Raw genomic sequence first — 23,427 nt, 5'->3', positions numbered from 1 at the left:
ATAGGCTGAGAAACACTGAAAAAGGAAGGATGGTACTGAAGCCTCTTCCTCCCCTGTTTTATTTCAGGTCAGGTAACCTTGCTCACTCTTGTAGAAAGCTTGAGGAGTTCCAGGAGGGATTTAAAGAAGAGATCTTCCTCTCCTGTTCAGGTGCATAGTCATGAATTAGACTCTTGGGAGTCTAAAGCAGTATAAATACATGAGGAAATCTTTTGATTACACGTAGTGTTAAAAAATGCTAAAAATACTCCTACTACAGTTAGTGTTGAATTTTTATGTATTTACTTATTTATCTTAATTTATGCCATTTTTTCTCTCTTCCCTGGGAAGTGAAGACTATCAACAGATAAGGGAGAGAATTTTGTGTTTTTGTATGCAGTATGAGTCCAGTACTTGGCCAAGACCCAGCTCTATTGTGGCAAGAAAGTAATAGCTGAACTAACTAGGGACTCAGACTCTCTGGCCAGCATCCAAGAAACATTAAAAAATGTAGTACTGCACATAACAAGTAGGAAGATGCATGCAAATGTTGATGTCTTATTGAAAACTGTTAAGTTATTAATATGTTGGGTTTATAGACGTGCATTTGGATTTTAAAACCTGCTGCCGAAGTTCATGCCCTGAAATTACCTGCTGCACTCCATGTCTGAAATAATATTTAAAGTAGTGTCACATTGGTGAGGTGGTTGTGGAGAAAATGACACATCTGCATCCCTGGAGTGTTTCTCTTGGGGGCACTGAGACAGTGGCAGGGGTTCAGTTCAGCTCTCAGAACAGTCTCTAAGCATTGGTCCCATTTTTTTCCTTCACTGTGTCTTCCCCCTAAGCAAGTGTTGATCTCATCACAGGCTAGGAAGGTTCCCTCTCTGTTGGTTCATGTGAAAGGTGTGGGTCCAGAGCCTTGTGTGGTGCCCAGGGGTCTCCTAAAGCCTTTTAGAAAAGAGATCCCAAGAGCATTAGGGGTTGGCTAGTAGAGGATTTAGGATGACTTTGATGCCCATGAAGTATGAAACTGAACTGTATCAGTTTCCTGGTATCAGGATGGGTATCCTGATGGGTGCAGGATACAGCTCATATTATCACACTTGTGGTTTTTGGGAAAGTGTTGAGTTTTTTTCCTTTAGGTCTGGTTTGTCATCCAGCCCTGGTAAGATATAAAAGGTGATTCAGCACTGGCCTTGCAGGCAGTCCCCTGAGCAAGGTGTCTGTGACTCCACAAAGCTACTGCCTGGGAGAAAAGGTGAGCAGGGATGCTGGAGCCTCTATTCCAGGTGAATTCCTTGTGTTTGCAGCTGCCATCCTGCTCTGTGTTAATGTCATAGAGCTCATAATGCCACCCCAGAATGGTTTATTGCCATTGCCACAAGTGTCCCTGCTAACTTCCACATAGATCCCAACATTCCTAAGGGTCTTTTGTGGCACACTCAGCAAGTTACTCGCTGTAGTAGTGACCACAGGAGTGCAAAGAAGCACACAGAAACAAAGAGGCTGGAGAAGCAGAGAGCTCAGTTGGGGCAGCTCATGTGGAGCAGGCACTGCTGTCCTGTGAGGCACGACAGGAAGCTGAAATGATAATTTCTCTCTACCACAGCAATAAGCAAACAGTTTCAGTGATTGCACTTTATTCACAACCATAACTGTCATCACTGACATTCACTGGAGGTGTCAAATCCCAGGGTTTTATGCTTTTGCAGTAGTATTTTATCTCTTTCCCTCTAGAATTATTACTTTTTTAGTAGGGAATAGCTTAATGTTAGGGCTAAGAGGTGAATGGTAGGACTTTTGGTTTCAGGTTTTTTTTTTTTTACCTGACCTTCCTTACTCCCTATTCTCCTCTCATCCCTGCTCAGAGCTTTGTTTGAGCTGGAGAACCAGTTTGATGGTTGTTGTTGTACCAAGTGAGCTTTCTCCTACAATGAGGTTTTTTTTCTAATCTCTCAACTCTTAATTGTTGCATGCAAATTGTTTAATAAATAATGTTGGACAGAAAAAAAAAAAAGAATAGATATTAATTAAGAAAAGGATTTAGGCTGACTCAGTCTCATACATGAGACAAAAGGTTAAGTAAATGCCAAGGCTGCTATGCCTCTTCAAACAATGAATATTAGTTTTAGAATCATTAATGTCTGCTTAGAAAACAGAGTCATACTGGAGTCTTGTATGCCAAAATAACCAAGGCCAGGGCTGTTTCTTTTCAATCTGAAGCTAAATTATTCTCCAATAGAGGGCTAAATGTATGCAATTAACAGTGCTAGGTAGGACAACAGGGAATGGCACTTCTAATACGTAGCCAAATTGAGATCAAGTTTTTCTTTAAATCTGGTAACTTAGACATTTAATATGCACAACTGAGCTCTGCAAGAGAATTAGTGAAAAGAAGCAGATAATTAACTCCTTCCCTGCTTGTCAATGGCGACAAAATGATTAGGCTGCTGTTCACCCACTCCTGCCTTCTCAAGTTGCTGGATCTACAAAAACAAAGTGGAGTTTTTTTCCAAGTGCCTTCCATATATGAAGACAGTTGTGTAGTCTTTATTAGAAATGAAATTACCACATCATATTTTTAAAGAAAATTTCATCCCAAGAGAGGTCAGTTTTTGGAGTTGAGTTTGGAATGAACACAACCACGAGAGCTTAACTAAAACTGTGTATACTGGGTTAAAAGCTTAAGAAGAAATGTTTTAAAAAAATAAATAGCAAAATCCATTTTAAACAAATAGGTGGCTCTGACTGGTACATAGGCAAAAGAAAAGGAGATCGTTAAAACTTCCCAGCACCCTCATGTGCAAAAAAATGCTCTGTACTAGACACGTTACTGACTATGTTAGCATTACCCTTTAACAATAATAATGTTTAATACTCATTCAGAGATCTTCAAGAGGATGAATATGGTTTTTCCCAATTTACTGAGGGAAAGGGAAGTAAAAGATGGTGAAGGGACTTCTGTTTGTATCTAAACTAAGTCTGTGCTTCCTTGCTCTGGATTCTGCTGAGCTGAAGCAAAAAAGCTTTTTCCATTCCAAGTCTCCTGCTGAGGAGGCTCCCAGAGCAGAGCCTTTGGTGGCAGTGGTGACTCCAGCTCAAGTCAACAGCCACGTGCAAATAAAGCCTCAGGTCTGAAACCGGGACACTTAAATAGCTCAAGTTTTGTTTCTAAGGCTGAAGTGCATTACAGCTCTCATTTAACTGAGTAAATACCATTATGCTGAAGTCCTTTGCAGTTGTCACCAGCAGGAAGAGAGAGCTTTGCTCTAAGGCTTCTTTCAGTGAGGGTCTGTGCTGGAATGTGTTGTGTTTACATTTCATATTTGTGCTGTGTCCAGGTCTCCCTCTCCACTTTCTGGTGCTTGCTGCTTTCAAGAGTGAAGGAAACCTCTCTAGAGATTGGGCCTGTGTGGGGGCACGTGCCCAAGCCCAGCTCTGAGCCTTATACTTTCCTTTTAGGCTTTTCACACACTATTATTAGGAAAAAGCAAAGAAGCAGCCAAACACCAGATTGTTGCTTTTTGGTGTTGAGCTCCTCTCTCGATAAGGGATTTATTAGTTTGTGCTCAGGCTTGAGTCTGTATAAGAGATCCATAAGGGAGCTAACATATGGGATATTTTAACTCTCCATATTTAAATAATCTTCATTAAGACCATTTGGAAAGAATCTGTGCATTTTCTACTAGTGAGTCTTTGTCTTTTCCTTTCGAGAATTTTATTTCTGGAGACTCTGGATGACTAAAATTGGCTCTCTCCTCCCCAGCTGGCCTGAGCACAAGTAGACTCCAGCAATCTGAAGGTCTCTTAACTGAGACCACCAGAGCAGTCCTGCAGGATCTGCTCAGGCTGAGGCCACCTAACAACAGCTTCTCTCTGGCTGCAGTGGCCTTTTTCACCACTGGGCAAATATTTGACTTTGAAAATGTTTAGCTTTCACTTATTTCGTCGTGAGTTCGTGCCAAAAGGCCAGGCATGATGGCCCTTACGTTTGCTAAAGGTCTGGCTCTGGCTTTGTGGTGTGGGAGGATCTCCTGTCATGCAGAACCTGAGGTCAGCCTGTCCCTTTGCATTCCTCACGTGGGCAGTGCTGCCCTTGCAGCCGGCCCTGGGCTGGGGCGCTGATGCCATCGGAGGGAAATGTCTGGGGTGCCTTGTGTTCTGGCACAGTTCCTTATGGACAGAGCTCTATCCTGACAGGTTCTGTTCCTAGGCTTGTTCTTCACCCATTTAATTCCCCTCTGGCAATGCTGTGTGACCAGCTTGGGGCAGGCAGATGGTGCCCAGATCCTCTTTCCTGAGGTCACCAACCACAGAGCCAGGTGGGAATGGTGACTCTGCCATAGGGGTAGTGGCTTCTGGATATTTATGTGCATAAAGATGTATGCCTCAAACCAACAAAGGAATCCTTAAAGGAGTATAGGAGAAGGGAACTAAGGCTGTGTTTTTGTAATTCTGCTTGTAGAGGTGTCAGAGCCAGCGGGGCAAGCTCAGGGAGGGCAGGCAGCCCTCAGTCTGTGCTGCCCCAGCTAAGCCAGGCCTGCATTTATCTTGGCAGCTGCTCCAATCCTCTCTTCCCTCCCTGCAGGCTGCTCCAGGCCTTTCTCTCAGTGTCTTTGCAGCCAGCTCTGATCTGTGCTCCCTCAGCTTCTGCCGGTGCCTCTGAGCCCTGCCCGGCTGTGCCGCTCGTGTCCCCAGTGCCACTTGTGTCCCTGCTCCACCAGATCCTCTGTGGCTCTGATCCTCTGGCTCCCTGACCTCACTGAGCACCCTCAGGGCCCCTCCCCTCACCTTTTACCTTTTCTTTCCTCGCGCTTCCTCTCCCCCAGCAGAGCCCTGTCCCACTCCAGGTGTGACAGCCATGTGGGCATCCCATCCCAACCCCACTGCTGCTGCACCCTGGGCAGGATCCCACCCTCGCACCTCCCAGGGTGCAGAGGTGCCCGTGCTGGGCAGCGCCCCCAGCTCACCCCGCTGTGCAGCAGAGCCCATGCCATCGATCAGCCCATCCCTGAGTGCTGACAGGCAGGACGAGGGCCAGCTCTGCTCCTGCAGCATTTAATCCCCAGCTCCGAGTCACCAGGACACCGCAGACTGTTGGGTTCCGCTCGGGCATAATTCCATCATTACCATTGATTTGTTCGCCCGCGCTCCCCACGGTGCTTTTAATCAACTCTCCATCTTTGTGCCTTCACACCTTTACGCTTCCCATGATTGGCTCTGCTCCCTTCTGCCTCTGCAGTGAAATAGCACCATAGAAATCCTCCTGCCTCTTACATACATTAACAATCCCATTTCTCCTCTCTCTGGTCCAGTGAAGGGATCTCCCTCACCACAAAGGCACCACTGTCTCTGCTAAGCGCTCGGGGAATAGCTTCTATTCATTATTCCCAAAGTCCAGTACAATGGGTTATAATTAGTTACTGGCCTCTTTGGTTTACTCTACCTTCAAAGGCTCTTTTTTAGTTTAAAAGTGAAGGCAGATGCTGACATTAATTTTGGCTGTCTCTCCATGGCATTGTGCAGACAAGATAAAAACCAACATGCAGGTACAGGGATAAGTAACTCACTAGCCAAAAAAAAAAAAAGGAGAAAAAGTAGCAAATAGGGCCATCATCACATTCATTTCATGAAAGTAGCGTGGTGTTGGGGAGAACTCATTAGCCTTTTTGTTCTGCATTATCACCATCATTTATCAGCAGTTGTATCACATGTCACAGCCACTATCCTTTCTGGCATCCAGTGTGGGACCAAAGGGCTCCGGGAGAATGCTGAGTTCCGACGCCGGGGCTGTGCTGTGTGATGCACTAGGCACTCTATTAATTGTGGCAGATAGAATTTTTTCCAATATACTCCTAAAGGGATACTCAATAAAGCAATGCAGTGTGATTTACCAACTCAAAGAAGCATGGACAAATAAAACCACATCATGGGCCTGTCCTTCCCTCTAAACCTTCCTTCAGCTGTTAGCACTGAAAGTGTTGGAAGTTGTTTAGAAATGAAACAAACAAACCCAAACCCACAAGTGAAGAAAACCCAAACACTATGCTAATAGTCTTCACAAACACGGGCTGCTTTCAGTGAAACTCTTCCTTTGGTTATGTGTCAGTGATGGTGGCCTGGTAAATCTTAAAAGAAATCTGCTGCTTCTTTAAGCTGTGACTCTGATCACTTTTGTGTACACACACACAATTCTCCACTACAAAGCAGGACTTGAGGAGTTGTTTTAGAACTCCTTCATGATCCTAGTCCTTTAATCAGCTGGCAGTAATTGCCCACCTCTCCCATCAATGCAGAAATATGTGGGAAGGGAGAAAATTGCAGCCTTGTCCAAGCTGCTGGAGTTGCAGTTGTCAGTTCAAACCAGCACTTAAAGAAAGTATCTCGTGTACAACAAAAGTGGTACACGTTCACCACCCCATCTGAGAGGAGGAGAAACACCAGCTTTAAATATTTTGGGCATCAGAGCAGGATGTGCAGAGGCTGATCCTGACCCTCTGGACTTGAGGACATCTGCTAACCCTGTGCCTCAGCTCTGGGAGCAGCAGCACTTGCTTACCCCACAGGCAGACTGTGAGGATTAATTAATATTTGCAAAGTGCTTTGAAGATAAAAAGTAGCATGTTAAGTACTAAAAAGTATTATTAATAGTGATAACAAACTGATAATTTTGGAGTATATGAGTCTTTTCTTAACCTTTTCTAGCAAGACCTTACACTGCGAATAGCTGAACAAGTTACAGCACTGCTGCCAGAGTCCTGTTTTCCAAAGCATTGGGGTTGTGCTGGTTGCCAGCAGCCCCTTCCTGCTGGGGCAGTCACTCCCCACCAAAACCCTCTGAAAGGTTCACCAAACCCTGAGCTCCTGCTGAGAAGTTTGTACTGCCCTGGGCAGGGAGAAGGGCTTTGATTCTCACCAGTTCCATCTGTGAGCAGCTGCATGGGGAAGGCTGAGGGCCAGAGGTAGCAATGTGGGACTGGATGTGGCTCCTGCCCTCACTCTTTTGGATTTTATGCCAAGAAAATCAGGCCCTGGTGTCAGGCACAGTCAGGAGGAAGTCTGTCAGTGTATTTAATTTGAAACAAGAAACAGTTTCAGGCCTCTATGGCCCAGGTCTTTAAGGCCAGTTTTCTGGCATTATGAAATATGTTTTTCCTCTGAAAACTTTGAGATCTAAGAATTTTGTCTCGAGTGTAAACAGTAGGACTCTCATGAAGAGTAAAATTTATTTCTTAGCTTGATAGGGTCAAGTAACTCTAACTGGGATTAACTAATGTTTCACAGAACCTGATGTTTTTGTGGCTAGGGAATCCCTGGAGGAAGGAAGATATCCAAGTCTGATGAAAAGCTCCTAATAAAATTAGATACTGCTCTTGAGCTTATCAAAGGAAGATGGAAAGTAATGAAAATTAAAAGTGCAGCTCTGGAATCTTGTAAAATGCTGTCAAGACAGCAATCTGGATACCAGTGTCCATATTATTTTCCCTTTTTCTGTCCCACCTCCCTGTGTATGCACAATCCTGCACACACAGTCCCTGCTCAGATGACCTTAGTTATGTCCCTCTCATTTTCTCTCTCAACATCCCCACCTCTGAATCCCCACCAAAACCAAAAAAAAAAAAGAATCAAAAAAGACCATCTATCAGGCCAGTATAACTCACCAAATCCCAAACTTTTTCTCATGAGGTGTTGCAAAAGACAGGAATTACCACCAAAAAAGAAGGATAAGCTCCAAGAGATCAAATAAAGCTGTCACATTACCTTAATTTCTTTCAGAATTATTGAGTGAAGACCTGAGACACTTCCAAAAAAAGCAGGAATCTTTTTATGAAGGGAAAAATGGTTGTGGCTTTGACGGTTTGTTTGTGGTCAGAAAGCAAACGTGGGGCTCTGTGTTCTTCCTGACTTTTACATGAGCAAAGTAGGAGACAGAAAAAAGAAAGGAGAAATAAGAAGGATATATTGAAGAAGAGGAAAGAACTCTCAATATTACTAAAAATATGTATTTTTAACTGTTTGCTTCCCTCTTTTGAGAGCAATTAACCTTTTAACTCTGTGCCAGAGTCTGAATAGGAAAGATTTTCTGATTGTTTGTGCTGTGCCTGTTTTTTGTGTGCTTGGATCTTTCTTTCTTTCTTTGTGCAGCCTTTATCAGGAAACCTGTTTGTCAGAGACACCATAAGGAATACTCTGCACTATTCCCTCCTTTTTAGTAGGGCTGTCCCAAGGTACCCTCTACCATTCTTGATGCTGGTTTCTAAAAGCAGAGTGTCTGCTTGAACAAATGGGAGGAATACGAACTGTCAACATCCAGGTGGGAATGGTGATTTTAATATTGGCTGGTGTACAGCAGGGATATAAAACTAGAATGACCAAAATCTGGAATGTGATCATTGCTGATGCACCCTGAATACCTGTAGCTCTACCAGAGATGCTGCTCAGGTTTTCTTTCCCCTTTTCCCCCTCTTTATTGCCCCCAGGTTGCTTTAATGTGTAATATCAGCAATAATCACTGTGGTACTGTTGCCAAGGCATTCCTGAAGAGTTAGGAGTGGACTGTAATTGAAGAGTTCATTACCAAGATCAGTTGGCTCCTTGATTACAGTGGCAAGGTGAAATATATATCCTCACCAAAAAGCAACTGCTAAACCTTTAGAGAAGTCACCCACTTTTCACTCTTTTTCATTAGGACCCCGACAAGCTTGTCAGCAAAATTAAAGGTATGTCATTCACATCGTGCATGCATTGCAAAGGACTATAAACCTGCCAGCCTCTTTGATGAAATAAAAGGGTTTTATTTATGATTCATGTAGGAATATGAGGTTATTTTTATTCTGTCAGTACACTAATAATCAGACAAGAGCTCAGGAAATGAGAAGGCAAACTGACAGGGAAGGTTCTGATAAAGGGGAACCCTCGAGGGCATTTTGCCCCCTTTGTAATCTTCTTTCTAGTGTGAGGTTATATTATAAGCATGGCATAGCATGATCCTGGCTCACAGGAACAAAGACAGGAACTACCTAGCAGGACTTGAGGTATAATTCCACCAGAAAAAGAAAACGCTTCCACCAGAGAAGTCTGCATTGCTGTGGTGATGTGAACAGGAACTTCCAACTCGGTTTTCCAAGAGTTGGAAAGAAACCTTTCCTTTTTCCTTGCAGCATAACCAATCTTAACCACAACAACAAAGAGAGACTGTAAATACAGAACCATTGCAATTTGTTGCTATTAGTTTTAATAGCATAAATGTAACTATTTGTTACTATTAGTTTTGTACTAATTTTTCCTCACCGTCTGGCCCAATGTGAGATGTGACAGCACAGAAAAGAGAGGATGGGGAAGTTGCTCCTTTCCCAGTCCTTGGTCAGTGTCTGTGCTGGCAGAGGAGCTAAGGAGCAGGCTCTATTTCCAAATGTGTCTTCCTCTGGGTGTCTCAAATATCTTGGCAGCTTGAAGCTGCTTTAACTCTGTCCCAGCTCAGCAAAGCTTCTGGAAGTGCATTTTGTGCTTCTTGGTGTAAGCTGTCATTCATCCCCCAGCACAGCCGTGATTACGGAAGCGCTCCTCAGGAGTAAAAAGGAATCACTGTGTTAGCTGGCTGGCCTTAAGCACGGTAGTTTGCTGAACAGTGGTGTGCTGGCAGGAAAACACAGCCCAGCCAAATGTATGCAGGATGAAGTGAAACAAAGTTCACTGGAGGAAGGAAAATAATACTAATCCTTCATTCAATAAGCAGCGAGTTAAGTACATTCTGTGTGTGGAAGAAATGTAAAAGCCAAGGGAGGAAAGCACACACAGAAAGGTGGCGTGGCTGCTTCCCTCTCTAAAGACAACACATGGGGAATTTAGGAATGAATAATACAGGCTGTTGTGCCCAAGGTACTTGAGCAAAATGCAGCTCCTGCTTTAAGGCTCTGCCGAGTTTTAGGGTGGCTGAGCTCTCTGTAACCAGAGAATCCCCTCAAAGCAGGGACACTGCTCCCTTTTCCATGAATTGGTGACATACCGAGGATGACCGCTGGGGTTTGAGGTGGGATTATGTTCACTCTTCAGTACTGTGATCTCTGTGATAGTTTTCCTTGTTCAGAAGGTTTGGGAAGTTTGGATTTGGCTGCATGGGGCTGGCTTTGCAAAGGTGAGCCGGGTATCAGAGATGCACTGAGCAGCTACAGTCTGGTTGTTGGACTTGACACTGGTCTCTGTGGTTGTTTTGGGATACTCCAGTGACACCTTCCAGACTCTTGTTGCTTGTCCTATACCATCCTACTGGTGCTAGGATTAGGGGTAATTTGTAAGGCATGTGTTCCCTTTAATGGAAATCATAAATCACAAAGGGCCTCAGAGAAATATAGAGCCTGATGGCCCTGTTGTGTTTTACCTGTTCCTTTTCTTTGCCTCACAGTGCTTTCTGGGTAGTCAAGTACTTTCTTTTCCCATGGATAGACAAGGAATCCACCTTTCTTCTTGTTAGTGTGGGGGGTTGCTTTGTTTGTTTGTTTTCAAGCAGCTACAGCCAAAGGATTTATAACAATTTGAAATTCTCGATGGCAGAATCTGCTGCTGTTAGCAGAGGAGCTTCAGGACAGAGGCACTACTTGAAAGTATTTTCAGTGACTTCTTGAAAATTACTGAGATGTCAGGGGTTGGAAACAGGATCGTGCTGTTTGCAGAACACTTGGTGCTCGTCCTTGCTGGGAAGCTGTTGAAGTGGCCTGAGCCGGAGGGGTTTTTGACTCCTGTGTGATGTTGGAAGGACACAGAGCAGCCTCAAGGTGCTGCTGTCCCTTTAAAACCCTCCTTTTGTCTGTTGACTCAGTGACTTACAGTAAAACAGAAATTTCATTTCTCTCAGCTAATTACAAACTCCTCCTTTCCAAACTCCTGATCTCTTGACACAGCCAAAGGCATCGATGGCAGAGCAGAGCCCGGATTTGGGAGCTGGCAGTGCTGCACCGCTATTCCCGCAGCAGCCGGGTGCTTCTCCCCGTGCCTCGGGAGCCTGCCATTGTGCTGGGAAGTGGAGCAGGTAACCACTTCATCAGTCTGAGATTCCATTCTCGTGGAGCACGGAGGTTCATTATACTCACTTTATCAGCAGTGCGCTTTACTGCCGAATCCATGAGAGATATTCATGTGAAACATGAGCAGAGAGAGAGGCATTGCATCTTTTCATTAATAAGCCCTCTTCTGGGATCCGGCATTAGTGAGATTCAGCGGATCATAGAGCACAGGGGTATCATTTTTACATGATTACTCTAAATTCTTAAACCAGAGGCTTAAGAGAGAGGCTTCTCACAAAGGCAGCTGTGGGAATTGTTAAATGATTGGCACAGCACTCACGATGGGCTGAACCACTCTGGTACCTCCAGTCATGGGGGGTACCAGCAGGCATTTTATTACCTGCCACCGAGGGAAAAGTGGAGAAGAGAGGGTGTATCAGACAGAGGAAGACGTGCTAACCCTGCAAAATATCTCTGTAGTTCCGTCTCTCCTCCTGGAAAAAAATCTTGCCATAATCCTGATGCAGTGCGTCATCCCACCACACAGGCTGAGCCCTTCCCTTCCCTTCCCTTCCCTTCCCTTCCCTTCCCTTCCCTTCCCTTCCCTTCCCTTCCCTTCCCTTCCCTTCCCTTCCCTTCCCTTCCCTTCCCTTCCCTTCCCTTCCCTTCCCTTCCCTTCCCTTCCCTTCCCTTCCCTTCCCTTCCCTTCCCTTCCCTTCCCTTCCCTTCCCTTCCCTTCCCTTCCCTTCCCTTCCCTTCCCTTCCCTTCCCTTCCCTTCCCTTCCCTTCCCTTCCCTTCCCGAAACCTTCCCGAAACCTTCCCGAAACCTTCCCGAAACCTTCCCGAAACCTTCCCGAAACCTTCCCGAAACCTTCCCGAAACCTTCCCGAAACCTTCCCGAAACCTTCCCGAAACCTTCCCGAAACCTTCCCTTCCCGAAACCTTCCCTTCCGGAAACCTTCCCGAAACCTTCCCGAAACCTTCCCGAAACCTTCCCGAAACCTTCCCGAAACCTTCCCTTCCCTTCCCGAAACCTTCCCTTCCCGAAACCTTCCCGAAACCTTCCCAAAACCTTCTTTTTAAACCTGTCTGATCCCACCTTCATTAGTATGGCTGTTGAAATAATCCCCTGCAGCCTCCACCCCCAGATAATTCATTTTTGGCTGGGCAGAGGCTCAGTAAATTCCACCAGACTTCTGAGATCCATTGCCCAGGCACAAGAACCCTTGAGTGGCTCACAGCAAGGGTGCCCAGGCAGCAAACCTCGGCTGGCTTGGGAGGGTGGTGGCATTTACATCAGACAGAGGCATCTGTGGGTTCTGGAGACCCACATTGTCTTTTTGAGGGCACAACGTGTAATTCCATCCAGAATTCCTGCACTGCATTCCCTCTGTCCTGGCTGCTCAGTCCCACCCCTCCAGGCTGCCTGCAAACCAAAATGAGGAACTTGATGTGGCTGAAATAAAAACTCTGCTGTTGGGAGTTTTTTTCCTTCCTGGATTAGTTTTCAGATGGATAAGTTCCTCAGTCAGTTCCAAAATACAGATGCACAAATGCTTATCCCAGCGTGAGGAAAGGGACCCCACAGGGACCAAAGGGACTGGGCAGCTTCTGTCACTGACAGCCAGAAGGGTTGGCTGAGCTCTGGCTTCCAGTCCCCGTTTGCCAAAGGGAGATAATAGTAATTCCTTATTTCCTTACTTCTTCTGTTAAGGAGAAGAGGCTGCATTTGCCACATGTTTGCATTTGTCCACAGAGCTGGACCTTGCATCAAACAGCAATGACTGCCAGAGTCTTCCCAAGGTGTCCTTCACTCTGGAAGGCAAAGGGACCACTGCTCCCTTTACATTTCCTCGGTGAGTGTTAGCAGGAAAATCCTTCCTCATCCATTTCTCCAACATCTTGAAAGCAAAAAAGAAAAGCAGCAAAAACCTCCAGCTTCCCAGTGATCCTGATCCCGACTGCTAATAGGGATTGTTTTGAGTTTTGAAGTTTAAAAGAGGCGAGAGGAGAAGGAGGAGGTGAAGGAAAAGGAGAAGGCCAGAATAGACCTATGAAACCAAGAATCCATACTAGAGATTTCTGAGGTATCCTGCCATAAACTGTTTCAGCCCTGGTGCAAATCCATCAATTTTCAGGTTTTTAGTTCCAATTGATTTTAGGCAGAGATGTTCCTCTTTCAGAAGATTTCTTTCAATCTCGTGCTTTTCTACAAGTCTGAAAAGAAAAAGAAAAACAAGAACCAAGAAGGCGAGGTCACATGGGGGGCTGAAAAATCCAGATCAAACAGCAAAGAACACCCGATTAGAAGCCAACACATTTCTCTTTTCAGTATCTCTGAAATTGTTTGGCAGACTTAATTAGAAACAGGTGCAAGCTATAATATTTATTGCAACAATGCATCATTTTTGTCTGTTTCCAAGGTCATTGTTCCAGCCAATGGGAAGCCAGCAACCCACAGGGAGTATAACTTAGTCTATATGGGTAAAATGTGAATTCCTTAACCCTTTATCTAATGGAATGAAATACAACATTGCACAAAGAGCAATGCTGGCAAAACAGAAAATCCTGAGAGGAATCTGCCATGATAACAGGTTCCAGTGGAGTAAGTGACATCACCAGCTGAGCTAATAGGGAGCCTTAGGTAAAATGGAGTAGGTACAGATAAGGAAGGAGAAAAACACTTTTTTTCTTTTTTTTTTTTTTTGCTACTCCTCTTTCCCAGGCTGGATTTATGTGGTATTGCTGCAGCAGGAGCCCATGATCGTGTTACCAAGCTCTGGTCTCATGGGCAGGGCTCAGCTCAGCTTAGCAATGGATTCCTTTGGCCATGTCTGAATCCAGAGGGATGGGCTGGGCTGGGCTGTGGATGCTCCTGCACTGAGGCACCCACAGCAGCCCTTGTGCTTCCAGGCGAGTGTTCTGGGGCTTTCCAGTGAGGGAAGCCTGGGAAAACTTCCTTCCTGTCCTGCAGCAGGTTTAGAGAGACAAGGTCCATGCTCTCCCTCTCCATCTGAGGGAGTGGCCCAAGCAGGATTTCTCCTGGTCCCACGGCAATTCCAGTAGTTAACAGTGCCCTTGGTTGTGAAAAAAAGCCCCATTTTCAAAGCCTCCACTTAATTCCCTCTTGTGAGTTTTTCTCAATAATCTTTGCATGACTTCTTTGTGCTCTCGTGCTCGTTTGGGAGTCAGGATCTTCTTTTAAACTCTGTTTTATTCCTTTTAAATGTGAAAAATATAAACATGGAAGCAAAGCAGCTCACGTTAATAGCAGAGATGTGTCATGGTATTTTAGCCTTTTTGCAAGAGCTGCAGGAAGTTGCCAATATTTTTTGCAGACAGAAACTATTCTTTTCACCTTCAAATCATCACACAGCATAAAATCTGTGAGTATTTGTGTGTCTTTGAATAGATGCTAAAGGTAGTGAGGAAATACAAACTCTCTCTTGAGAATTTCCACACTCAGGGTCCTCATTTGTTCTTTTGGCACCCACAGCTCCCTCAGAGACACCTCAAGTCACCACCAATGCCCAGATCACCTGTCCTATGTCTGCAATTAATTACCAATGTTCTGTGTGATCCCAGGAACCACTCTTGAGAGAATATCATCTGTCCATTACATGCAGAAGTAACATAATCCAAACACATCCCATTGATGGATTTGGGATTGAATTCTGAGTGAATGTTTAGGGAGAGAGACCCTGCAGTCATTTTTAGAGAGCTCAGTAGAAGAAATGATTATGTTTTTGAGAGGACTCCTCTTCCCAGCACCCCCAGCAATTTCCCAGCACTAAATTCTTGGGAAGTTCAGACCTGGCTGGAAACTTTGCAGCTCAGCTTCCTTTGCTGATTTGTTCCCTTTGGTGATTTTACTCTCTCACACTTTTTAACTGCTCCTAGCTTGCAGGTCCTTTTAATGATGGGCTGGTGCTCTTGTGCACCACCCTGTGCACCACAGCTTTGCTTAGGTAATCTGATTCCTGAAGAATTTGTGAAATCCCCTCCTCTGTCTCTCCTCCTCACCAGGAGCAGAGGGCTCCTGCCAAGGCTGCTCTCAGCTTGGGAATCTCTCACGTTCTACAAGTCCAGGCTCTTGCCAGTGTGTCCAGGTGTGTGCAATGAAGAGCAGAAGGGAAACAAGGAGATTGTCCTTGTCCAAGGCTTGCTGGGATGGCAGCTGACATCCTGGGAGCATCCCAGGCCCAGGGAGCAGTGAGGGGAGGGCATTGGACAGGCGTTTCAAGCCTGTGTTTGCACAGCCCTGCAGGAGAGTCCAACATGGGTAAATGTGTGGGATGTGGAGGAGCAGGAAGGGCTTCTGCCACATGTGAAAGAGCCAGCACTCTTGGGATTTGTAGGAGCACACTGGGACACTGGGAAGATGGAATAGTGATCCTGAGAGGCTCTGGTCAGTTGGGCTGTTCTGCTTTGTGTCCTGTGTGCTAAGCCATGCCAGGGTTGTGTTTTACTGGGAATCAGGCCGCTCAAGTTTCAGGTGAACGGCTTCAGACTTGGGACATTTCTGCATTGTACTTAACTGAATAATTCCTTTTTTTTTTTTTTTTTTTTTTGGCTCATTGATCAAGCTGCTTTTGAGAAAAGTGATACTTTGCATATCTGGCTAAGTGCTGTTAACAGCCTCTGCCTGCGGTTTGTTAAAATTAAAAAAAAAAAAGAAAAAGAAAAAAAAAAAAAGAAGTGTGATCTTGCTGGAGAAGTAATTTGCTTCTCTCCAACCAATGATGGCTTGCACTTTATGCAAATTGGTATCTAGGGACAACAAATCCCATTTAATACATATGCATAGTTCATAAAAAAAACGACGTGAGAGAAAGAGAAAAAAGATAAAGCAACGAGTCAGCAAAAGAACAGGTTCCGAAGAAATTTATTGTCCCAAATTGGACATTTGTAACAGATGATGTGAACAAGTGTTAACTTTGTTTTCAGCAGCTCTTCACGTACATTCACTAGACATCACACAGATTATGTTTTAAGGATCTGAACTGTAATAAAAAAAAGTGTCTGTGGGCTTTGGAGTGTTGTGTTCCATATGGTCGGGGAAGTGCGGAGTTATTGCGACAAGCATCTTGTGCAGCTCATTACGTGCGGCGGTGTGAGCTGCGATGGCTGCGCATCGCTATAGGGTACGTACATGACATCCCACAGTCAGCAGATAGCAACTGGAAATGAAAGATATGAAGGCACCGAGTACAGCTTCAGGGAACATGTTAGACAAAACATCTGCTGGTATCAGAAAGCTGCATTATCAGATCATTGTGGCCATGAATTTTTTATAAAGACTTTTTTTTTCTTTTTTTTTTCTTTTTTTTTTTTTAAGCTGCAACTTTGAAAGTGACATTTTGTGAGAAAGTTTTTGATTGAAGTGTGATGTCAGGAGAAAGGCCAGTCTAGTTTATTATCTGTGTAAGAGCCAGCGTTGGCAGCGTGAATCAGCTCCTTTCTCCGAGCAGCTGAGCTGGCCATTCATGTACTACAAGTGCTGCTCCCCTCCTGATCTCACGGCTGATAAAACCTTGGCCCGGGTTACAGGTTGTAGCTTCAGTACCAAGGAGTTTGCAAAGTTTTTGTTGCTTGGTGTGGCTGGGGGCTGCTGAACAGAAATCACCCAAGAGGCAGAACCTTTTTGTTGGTAAGAAGGAGCACAGAGAGGAGAGCTCAGCATCCTCAGCTCATTCCCCCCGAGCAGGGCTCTCACATCCTCCAGGTGCTGTCACCACTGCAGCGCTGAGGATCAGCCACTCTGCCAGGGATGGCCACAGTTAAAAGTCAAAATCTTCCCCGCAGGCTGTTCCTTAGAGGCGTTGCCGTGAGCTGTGGACACCGCCCTGCTCAGAGGGGCCTCCCACCTCCTGAACATTCCTGGCGGTGCCGAGGGCAGTGGGATGGCACGAAATGTATGTGCATAGTGTAACTATTTACATTAACCGGACAGGCATTTTCCATCCTTTCACCTCTCCTGACTCAGCTGGGAATTTTCCTGCAGCAACAGGTACCAGTGGAAAACCTGCCTCTGGCTGACCTGCAGATGTTCTCTCTCTCTGTCCAAAAGTGAGCAGACTGTTCTGTGCTGATCCACAAAGTTGCCTCAGAGAAAAGACCAAATTTACCCTGAATTTTGGGTCTTCCTTAGTCTTTTTCCTGTTTGTGTGTAGCAGAGGGTGGGAAACTGGAAGGACATGTCTAAAAGCATTGTGATTTATGAAAGAATTTAGCTGTCACAGTATTTTTTAATGCAGTGCCATTCATTAATGTAATAGGGCTGCTGAGAAAGTCAGGGGTGGTTTGTCCCCCATCACTGGTACTCAGGGAGCCTGGAAGTGAGGGATTTTTCTGGCCTGACCTGTTGCTGAACAAGGCAATCCTCTGCTGAGGGACTGGGCTGCTGAGAGGAACAGTGTTCCCTGGGATGAAACCCACCCCAGCCATGGCTGGAACAGCATTTTCCCAACTGCTGCCTTGGAGAAGCAGCAAAACCCAGCAGGTGTTTGGGACATGCAGACCTAGGCTTGGCTGTGTCACTTACCCACACAGGAGCTACATCAGGAAGGTGATTCAGTGTTCTCACAACGGTATAAAAATAGCCTTAATGGGTTTTTGTGATTGCTTCCTTGGGAGGAGACTTTTAGAAAATGCTAAAAGATGTATTTAATGAAAAAGAAGCAGATCAAAGCCGAATAGTTTTTCCTCTTTTGTTGTTCAGTTTTTGTTTGTTTGTTTCTTTGAAAGAACCAGTTTAATTAGAGTTTGGAGGTTTATTATGAGTGGAAATTTTGATTTTAAACTTGCTCATAGATGTGGAAATAAAAAGCTGAATGTGGATCTGCATGTCCCAGGGGCCTCTCTGCCAACCTGGCTCGTATCCATGAGTCCAGAGGAGAAGCTCCCAAAGCATGGGATGCTCTGCTTGGAGGATGAGGAGGAATAGAGCTGGCTTTACCTGAATCCTGGTCATCAAGGACATTGTTATAGCTATGAAAATGTGCATCAGAAGCTGTCACATTTGTAATGTTCTTTAGGAGTGCAAAGCTCTTTTATCTGGAACTGTTCCTGTCCTGGCTGCAGGAAGCCCAAGGAAGAGCCCCCACTGGGCTCGGGCACTGCTCAGGTGGGAGCTTTGCTGGGCAAGCTCATCTGCCCAGACTGGAGAGGTTTCCCTCTGTCCCAGCATCCTATGGCACATGACACATCCCTGTGTGTCTGGAGTTAGGAGTGTGGCAGTGCAGCCCCTTAAAATGAGACATCCACCAAATTTCTTGTTAACTGTTGTTGTGCAGTGACCCCACACTGAGCCAGGCTGGGCCTGCAGTCGGTCCTGGCCGTGCCACTGTGAGTGCAAAGCCTCAGAAACGTGGAACTGCCTGTCTGGGCAGGTACTGATTCACCTGCAAGCCAACAATTCCACATGGAATGATGGGTCTGTGCTGGGCAGAACCATGGGTTTCACTGCAGAGCCTGACACCTGCACATAGAGTCCAACCCCTCCCCCTTTTACACCTTCACTTTTAGTTTGAAAGATTTCCTTGGATGTTCTTCAGCTTTTCCTCGTCTCTATGAGCTCTCCCTGGTAGCAAAACTATTTCTGAGCAGGTTAGTGATGGAATGACATGACTCCTTACAGAGCATATCTCTGTGTGTGTGTGTGTATATATATATATTTACAGATGTGCATATATGTATGTAAATTTGGCAATGAATAGAATAATTCTGGCCCACTTATAGGTGGTTTTAATCTGGGAGCAGGCAGAGAGGGCACAGAGCAGGCACTGCCATGCAGCAGGAGTGGGGAAGGATATATGGACACACAGCTAACGAGAAGGGAAGGGAAGTGGCTGGAGGCTGAAGGGATATAATGGGTCCCCAATGTGGCAAGCACATATGCTGCCACACAGAAATGCAAAGTGCCACCACCAGTGACAAGGGGATTGCACCTAAGGAAAACAGCTGTGCCCAGTGCCCAAACCCAGTCAGCCTCCCGACCCCGCGTGTCCCCGCTCTGATGTGGATTAAACTGGTCAGGTCTGGGGGCCTCTCTGAGCGTGCCTTGTGCTGCAATAATGGCTCAGTAAATCTCTGGAATACCACTTGCATGGATGCCTCTTTTGCATTTGCAATCTTGCATTTGTGGGATTGTTTTATTTTGTTTTATCTTAATTTATTCTGCTGCACTCGGCATGGCAGGAACACCTTGATTATCTGTGGAGATCATTGCATGGTTTAGTGCAGTTCTGTGTTACAAACCCTCCCACATAACCCTGTTATTTGTTCATAATTTTTTCTATTTTGAAGAAACATCCTTTGGCACCTGAGCTGGATCTGCTTTTCTTAGGCATAAATATAATTGTCCCTGGTGAAGAGCATCTCTCTGACTGGTCCCATCCTCTCTGTATATATTTGAATATATAAAATATTAATAAATGATGCCAAATGTTTAATCATATCCGTTTGACTCTACGAGGCTTGGTATATGTAGGCTTTCCTGTTAACTGCCTCTGTGATATCTACATACTGCTGATTTGTTGTTGAGCTGGAGTTTTAAAAGCAAAATAAAACTGAGGTTTGCAGTTTGATTTGAATTAATCAGGTCTGATTAGACAGGAACACATCAGGCTGTTCTGGAAATTCCTGAATCTCTCTAATTCAATTTCATGTGTTATTCAAAAAGAAATACTTCATAGCTTAAGCAAAAGTGCTATTTATTTAACACTGTTTTTTTCAGAGTGCTAAATCTCATGGAGGGGGGCATCGTGACAATGCTCAGGGTGTAGGAAAGAAAGCATTTTGTTTTATGAAAATACAGATATTTTAGAATGGAGTCACCTGCTGGCAGATCTCATAAATGTACATAAAAGGATGCTCCCTAATATTATTAGTTTGGTTTTTTTCTTCCCATCACCCTGGCTGTCCATCTAGGAAGCTTTGATAGCTGGAGCCACAAAACCAGAAGACTGTATTTAGTTTAATAAGCCAATTTAAAGAGAAAGGTTGGAATTATGTATGGCAGAGGACAATTATGCAAACTAAATGATTCTTCAATTAATAATGAGATCCATGAAAGGCAAAGGAGACAGGATGCTCCTGTGAGAAGGAGAGGGCTCCTGGTCCCCACCACGGCGTGGAGGGACAGCAGTGGGGCAGGGGCAGCTCCCAGACAGACCTGGAGGGGCTCTGCTGGTGGCATCTCTCCAGGGGAAAGCCTCCAGTGGAAGTTGGGCATTCCTGGGCAGGTTTTCCTGGGATGCTCTGCATCTCCCAGCGCTCTGTCAGGCAGCGGCGAGTGGGGCTGGGGGAGCTCCTCTCCGGCCCCACACTGAGGACGGGGATGTCACAATCCCAACCCACCCTTCCTTCCCTGCCCCCTCCGGAGCCAGCAGTTCGGCCTTCTCCGAGGGGCTCTGGTCCCTCTTGTCCGTGCCTGGCCGAGCCAGAGAGCAAGCCCTAAATTAGAGATGGTGAAGAGCCAACAGTGTGCAGCCTGAAGCAGCGTGAGGAGCCGCGGGGAGAGCAGGAGCGCCGGGAGAAGGGGAAGCAGCGATTATCGGCAGTGATTGTTCGGGAGGGCAATAGTGGGAGGTGCTGTAAGTGACAGGGATTCACTACGGGACGCAAATCACTTAAGGCAAAGCCATTAGGATCAATTTAAAATACCAAAGCGGGAGGCTAAAGTGACAATTGCATATTTTAATTGAAATCACAAATATCATTCTGGCTTAAAAGACCAGGCAGAGTTACTCTATGAACACAGGAAAAACTTTTCCTTTTTTAATAAAACAAACCAAAGATCAAAATGGAACTATGCTTTTTTCAAAAAGTTCTTAAATCCCATCTATATATATATATTTCTAACGTTCTCTTTTCTCTTGACTAGATGGTCATATTATAAATGGAATTAACTACATTACTAATGCTTTAAATTTGACTTTAATAGAGCCTAGGGCTGAAGCATGGAATCAACACATTAAAAGAAAAACACAGTTACAGGGACAATAAATAGCATGTCCAGATAAACACTTTTATCTGTGTGCTAGTTTTCTTTATTGAGCTGAGTAGCCTGTGTGCAGAGACTGGGGTTTTTACAGACATTTTTCCAAAGCTGAAGTCCACATGATGAGATTGTTACTGGTTTTGGCAGCAGCAATGTGAGCTTGGTAAAAGAGCCTGGCATGGGAATCCACCGAGTCCTGACATATCCCATTTGCCCCGAACTCTTTGATTTCTGCTCACAGAATCTGACATGTGTTGGGCATTGACCTTGCTCTTTTAAATAAGCTTATTTTAGAAGACCTCTGCAGAACGCTGTGTGTTTGGCCTCGATGTAAGCTGTTAGGGAAATGTAGTACAAACACAGAAGTTGTATGTTTTGAATGCCAGAGATGTTAAGCAGCAGAGCAGTTGGTAAAAGCTGTACTTCTGACTGCTTTCTGTGCTCTCAACACGTGTCCTGAAAGAAAAGAAAAATTATTTATCCTGCTTTTGTGTGAAGGTTGTTACTCATTTATTTTTAGCAGGAAGTTCAGGACCAGACTGCTTTTTCAGTCCTACATATTCCAGCCTGGGCTCTCAGACACTCAGTGGAGCAAAAGCAGCTTTTTTGAAAAGGGACTGTTGGGGATGTCCTGGCTCAGTGGCTCAGTGTCCAATAGAATCACCCCTGGAAATGTCTCTGCAGAGAGGTGCTCAGGTACAGGAGTGACTTTTCCTTGTGGAGCAGCACCCTGCATTTCAGGAAGGGCTGTAACCTTCAGTGCAGATCTGGTTTCCATTCATTGCAGGGGAGCAGCTGGGGTGGAAGTTCAGCCCAAGGGCTGCAATCTTGCCAATGCCAGCAAGGAAACAAATCACTGGGCCCCAGCATGGCAACACACACAGGAGGGGGATTGGAAGTGCTTTAAGAAACAGGTACAAAAAATGTCCCTCATTTAGCCTCTCTCTGCTGAAGCCACTGGAAAGCTACCAACCCCAGAAACAGCAAAAGCAGAAGAAAACTTGGAAACACCTGGGATGTTGATGTGGTGCCCACACTCCTGCACCCTTGCCTTGGGCTTTGAGCTTTGGAGCCTGGAAATTCAGTTAGCTGCACAACATGTTCCCAGAAAGGGTTGCTGAGTCTTGCCATGCCTGGGGAAGTGGCAGTAATATTCTTCAAAAAGGAAAGCAGGTATCCAGTCACCAAAATAAATGTAAATTTCAATTTGTGGCCATGTTCAGCTCTTCAGGACAAAAGCTGGCTCGGTGTGGAGCAAGAAAAGGCAGCTGAGCTGTGCCAGGACATCGATAATTCCATGGCTCTGAGCACTCTGCTCAGTTGGCTTCCCAAGCCCCCAGGATGGCCATGGAGACTCACCTCTGGCACTGGGGTGAGAGGCTGTGAGTGTTTCAGGGAGCATTTCCTTGGCTAAAGGACTCGGGAGTGGATTTCCCCCTCTCTCTGCAAAGCCTCCTCCCTGATTCAGCAGCGGCACAGGGAAGCCCTCCTGGCCCATGAATAATTCATCTCCAGAGTGTGCACGGGGTTCAGAGCCTGACCCAGACAGTTTTTTAGGGAAATAAGTGAGCATCCTGCCATCAGTGCCAGTGCTGGTGGCTGCTCCATGGAGGATGGGCTGGAGCAGTGCCATCAGTCGGCAGGAGGGATGGCAGAGCTGCTGCCCCTCCTGCAAAGGGGCTGCCTGAAATTCCCTTCACCGTCACTCACAGGCTCATTTTGCCAGGGAAGTGGCTTTTATTTGTTGTGAGTTCTTCATACAGAACAAAACCTAAATAATGTAACATATTCTGGGCTCTGGGCAGATAAAAATTGAAAGGGCCGTGGTGTTTGTGCAAGTGGAATGATAGTGACAAGCACCACATGGGGTCCCCAAGGATGCTGTCGGGGGACTCGATCCCCATAAAATGATGAAAGACTCTGATGTAATGGTGCTCTGTGAAACAATTTGAACATAAATGCTACTTTCTGTCCCATTAGCTAATGACTGCCATTGTACCAGGATTTTTTTTATTTTTTGAGCACACTGAGACCAAAAACTTGCATTGTGATAGTGCTGCAGGAAGATTTAAAGGTTGTGGTGGACTAAAAATTGAAATGCAAATCACACTTTCCCACAACCTCCAGCTGAGGCCCAAATTTTTACAGATCAGGTCATGCAGTCCTGATGAAGAATCAGTGATCTGCCTTTCCTGGGATTCACAGATTAGTTGCAGTCCAAGGTATCATTTCCTTACAACAGAACTGTAACTTACCAAGTGAAAAGTTTGTCACTGAAGACAGTCTCCTGATCTTACATTAATTTTTCCAGCTGCAGTGCCACTAAGGATCCTTACCCAGACAATGCAAACACACACATCACAGCTCTTCACTCTGCAACACGCTCTCACTGAATATAAACACACTGTATATATTGATCCTCTCCCTCTTGCTTTTTTTCT

General features: G+C 45.3%; 1 long non-coding RNA gene across 2 annotated transcripts in view; it reads left to right on the top strand.

The window, feature by feature from the left end:
- Positions 1-23,427, top strand: part of LOC132324434 (uncharacterized) — a 51,339-nt gene that overhangs the window by 8,386 nt on the left and 19,526 nt on the right. The gene's annotated exons all lie outside the window — the stretch shown is intronic.

Source organism: Haemorhous mexicanus, chromosome 3 (genome assembly GCF_027477595.1).
Source record: "Haemorhous mexicanus isolate bHaeMex1 chromosome 3, bHaeMex1.pri, whole genome shotgun sequence".
Taxonomy (NCBI): Eukaryota; Metazoa; Chordata; class Aves; order Passeriformes; family Fringillidae; genus Haemorhous; species Haemorhous mexicanus.
This window is presented reverse-complemented; position numbering and strand designations above follow the sequence as displayed.